Source organism: Cephus cinctus, unplaced genomic scaffold (assembly GCF_000341935.2).
Source record: "Cephus cinctus unplaced genomic scaffold, Ccin1 Ccin1_scaffold0299, whole genome shotgun sequence".
Lineage (NCBI taxonomy): Eukaryota > Metazoa > Arthropoda > Insecta > Hymenoptera > Cephidae > Cephus > Cephus cinctus.
This window is the reverse complement of record NW_014333002.1, coordinates 463,448-467,499: the sequence shown is the minus strand read 5'-3', so window position 1 is coordinate 467,499 and position 4,052 is coordinate 463,448. Positions and strand designations below refer to the sequence as shown.

Sequence of the window (4,052 nt, the reverse complement as noted above, 5' to 3'; positions counted from 1 at the left end):
CCATAGCGCAAAGTCTCGTGACCCTGGAGACCTAACAGAGAGAATCCGCGTGTTCTCGCTTCTCGGGAACTCGTGTATCGTCGCGTGTATTGTAACGTGTTCGTCTCGCTTCTCGAGAGTTCACGTATCGTTTTGCATTTTGTATTTCGTATCTGGTATGTTGTATACTATATTTTGTATTTCGTCAATGGAATCTTGTTAAGATTATTATTTCACTTGTTTCGGAATTTCATAATTGTTAACTATTGCATTCTAAGTTTGTCCTGAATAAAAGGACAGTTGTTATTGTTTTCTATATCGGGTTCTCACTCTTCTTTCCTGGCTACCTTACCAACACCTTGGCGTTCCCTGCCCCTCTGCCATTCCCTCATCTGAGTTAGTTCGGTTGCCTTACTCTATTCTTTTCGGGGATTTTCGTAGTCTCGTTACGTGACGCAACGGTGCGTCTGGCGCCCAGTCGGTGACTTTCGGTATCGCGTCCCGGGGGGAATAGAGCATTATATTTGTGGCGTAAAACGCGTCGGGATAGCTGCGTCTCGGCGAGTAGACATTGGGGTTAGTTTCCGCTTTAGTCTCAGTTTTATAGCACTGGCGAATAAGTTGAAGTATAAAAATTGCGTCACAGTACATAGCAATTCTGTGTCAATACACATGGAAATCCAAATGAGAGAAGAACCGGACCGATTCAACTCTTTAGCTTTGAGTTCGGTTGGAGGAAAATTAAATATATTTTTGCCTCAAATACTCATCGATTGAGGTAAGTTGAATTTCTTCAAAACAAAATGGTTACGCCAAGTATTAAAAGTGAAGCTATCGTTGAAAAAGATCCTTTGTAAATAAACCGCTCCATGTTAAACAATCCCTTGCAAACAAAAAATTACATGATAAAAACAATTCCTTGCTGGTATGCCAAGTTTTTTATAGCCAAACGTCTACCGATGAGTTTTACTTGGCTAATATATGGCGTTTGTTTTAATATTTTTGCAAGGAATTGTTTTTATCATTTGATTTTCTGTTTGTAAGAGATTTTCGATCAGGTAATGTTTCATTTGAAAGAGATTTTTCAGCATGGAATTTTCTATTTACAAAGGATTTTTTCAATATTGGCTAAACTTTTAATACTTGGTCTAACATTTTTGATCTGATAAAATCTCCTCTTCTATACTGTACAGTATACTACCACCCAAATCCAAAATCTGCACTTTTATTTTTTTTCCAGCCCTTACAAAAAAGAAGTCGTTTATTGCGTGGCCAACAGGCCTCGAATAGGATTTGGTTCTTACAATTCGCTAGCTTCTCTCAATGTTCCACTCCATCACGCTTTCGCTTCCTTTCCATTTTTTTCACCTAATCTATCTTAATATCTACATTATTTCTTAAGTGTTAGAATTATTTAAATGCTACGCCTTCTTTCCCTTAGCTTCATATCCCTTGAATCCCTAGCTTTTCCCTCCTGCCTATCCTGGCGTTGAAGTCTTCCCCCAGCCCCAGCACTCCCTCTTCCATCACGTCTATTTTTTCGTCTGCTCTTCTACGCATATCCTTCTTTCTTGCATTCTCTCCTCATCTCTTTCCTTGTCACTCAACCATACTTCATTTAACGTCATCCCGATACCATTAACGATTCCTCCCTTCGCCCTTCTCTTCTTGCACGTTTCTGTCGCGGGCTGACATTTCCATTCAAATTCTTTTGGCATTCTCTTTTCCACTCTTTCCCAGCCCCTCTCTTCGAGCCACGTTTCCACTAGTCCCACACAATCCCATTCTCTGATATATTCCCAGAAGTCCTTATCCCTATTTTTACATTCCAAAATACTATGCCAATTTCCTCTCCCTCCTCGTCCCCTTCTCCACTCGTTCTCTCCGTCTGCCTTGTCTCTTTTTTCTTTCTCTTTCCCGTGGCCCCCTTCGTTCCTTTCTCTACTTCCGATTAGCCGCCCTTCGAAAAACCTTTTCCTCTTCTTCGAGTTGTTGTGAATCCTCATTTCAAAAGTATCACTTCCCCTGCAATTGCAATTTTCTGTATCCCACCCTCGCGTGTTTACCCTCTTCCCTTTTTTGCTTCGTTCTTCATCTGATCTTCTTTTGCACTTCCCTCTCCTCCATCGTCATAGTCTATATGTAGCCTCCTGTTTCCTAGTTTCTTTTTCTCTCTCATCGCTCTTTGCTTTCCCTCCCAATCTTCCATTTCTACTATTACTTTCGTTTTATCTCCCCTCCCCACTGCCTCGATTCTTTTTATCTTATTCGCTACCTTAAATTCTACTTCTGAAAATTGTTCCGCTGCCTCACTCACCCCCTGCCTTCCACATTCAAGCCGCTTATTACTATATTGTCTTTCCTTTTTCCTGATCCTCTATTTTCCTCTTGATCTGTCTAACTTCTTTCCATGGATCATCAACTTCCCCTGCGTTGTTATTGTCCTCTCTCATTTTTCCTTCTCTCCCATTCTCCGTTCGCTTTATTATCTCGCTAATTATTTCCTCCTTCTCTTTTTCCCCTTCTTCTAAGGGGGAGCAAATCGTAAGGATCATTCTGTCCTTTTCTATCATTTTTCTATTGGTCGAAAGTTTTCTGGATGGATGGGGTTCAGGACTGTAATATGCAAAATAAGAACCACGTGAAAGATTATTCCGCACATCTAGAATATAAGTTGTTACAGTCGAATATTGGGGACAGAAGCCTTTGTGAGTCAAATCCATCGGTCAAGTTTCAATTGTCGTGATTGCTTTATGGTAGTTGAGTTTACAAAAATTCAATATTAAAACATGGTGATTCATTGTTATGCGTGGGCTATCGCGAGACGTATACTTTAAGCCCAATACGATAAGCTTTCACAAGTAGGTACAGTACAAATATAACCTTAAATTTTATGGTTAACATAAGATTAAATCAATTCTTAAACTTATAAAATATTATAAATAAAGTTAATCATGAGACATACATTTTACTGCAGGGGATCCCCTTATTCCTGATTTCGCTCCTGCCCAAGAGAAGAATAGAACGGTCCTTACGATTTGCTCTCTCTTTCTATTCCCGGTTACACTCTCTGCGGCTACAGTGAGCAATCGAGTAATCAAGAGACTCGGTCGAGTCTCGCGCCAAGTACAGGCAACCGGCTGTACAGGGCGCAGCGCGCCGAGACTCTTTACTCGAGTCAACTCCTTATACCTGTGTTTGGAACGAAATATCTTATGAACCGCTATATATGAGGAAAAGTTATTGATACATTCACTATAGGAATTGAAGGTTTTGAAGCGATTGCCACCAAGTTCAATACGATTAGTGTACGAGATCAGGGCGTATTGAAATGGCGAGCGAGATGATTTTATTTCAGTTCCGTCGTCGTCGTCATCGTCGTCGTCGTCGTCGTCGTCGTCGTCGTCGTCGTCGTCGTCGTCGTCGTCGTCGTCGTCGTCGTCGTCGTCGTCGTCGTCGTCGTCGTCGTCGTCGTCGTCGTCGTCGTCGTCGTCGTCGTCGTCGTCGTCGTCGTCGTCGTCGTCGTCGTCGTCGTCGTCGTCGTCGTCGTCGTCGTCGTCGTCGTCGTCGTCGTCGTCGTCGTCGTCGTCGTCGTCGTCGTCGTCGTCGTCGTCGTCGTCGTCGTCGTCGTCGTCGTCGTCGTCGTCGTCGTCGTCGTCGTCGTCGTCGTCGTCGTCGTCGTCGTCGTCGTCGTCGTCGTCGTCGTCGTCGTCGTCGTCGTCGTCGTCGTCGTCGTCGTCGTCGTCGTCGTCGTCGTCGTCGTCGTCGTCGTCGTCGTCGTCGTCGTCGTCGTCGTCGTCGTCGTCGTCGTCGTCGTCGTCGTCGTCGTCGTCGTCGTCGTCGTCGTCGTCGTCGTCGTCGTCGTCGTCGTCGTCGTCGTCGTCGTCGTCGTCGTCGTCGTCGTCGTCGTCGTCGTCGTCGTCGTCGTCGTCGTCGTCGTCGTCGTCGTCGTCGTCGTCGTCGTCGTCGTCGTCGTCGTCGTCGTCGTCGTCGTCGTCGTCGTCGTCGTCGTCTTCGCACGTCCATCGCATTTTTTACACGACAGATGGCGCTGACTGCTTTGCCTTCTTTAC

At 44.7% G+C, this 4,052-nt stretch overlaps 1 protein-coding gene across 7 annotated transcripts in view; it reads right to left on the bottom strand.

Moving 5' to 3' along the window:
* LOC107266162 (helicase sen1) overlaps positions 1-4,052 on the bottom strand; it is a 12,244-nt gene that overhangs the window by 5,264 nt on the left and 2,928 nt on the right. The window contains exons 1-2 of one of the 7 annotated variants that reach the window (XM_025083355.1): positions 2,945-3,171; positions 2,297-2,595 (exon numbers count right to left, since the gene is read on the bottom strand). The exons of 4 other annotated variants lie outside the window; for them this stretch is intronic. The gene's annotated coding sequence lies outside the window, so the exon portion shown is untranslated. 2 more of the 7 variants (XM_015736370.2, XM_025083356.1) reach the window with 2 other exon arrangements.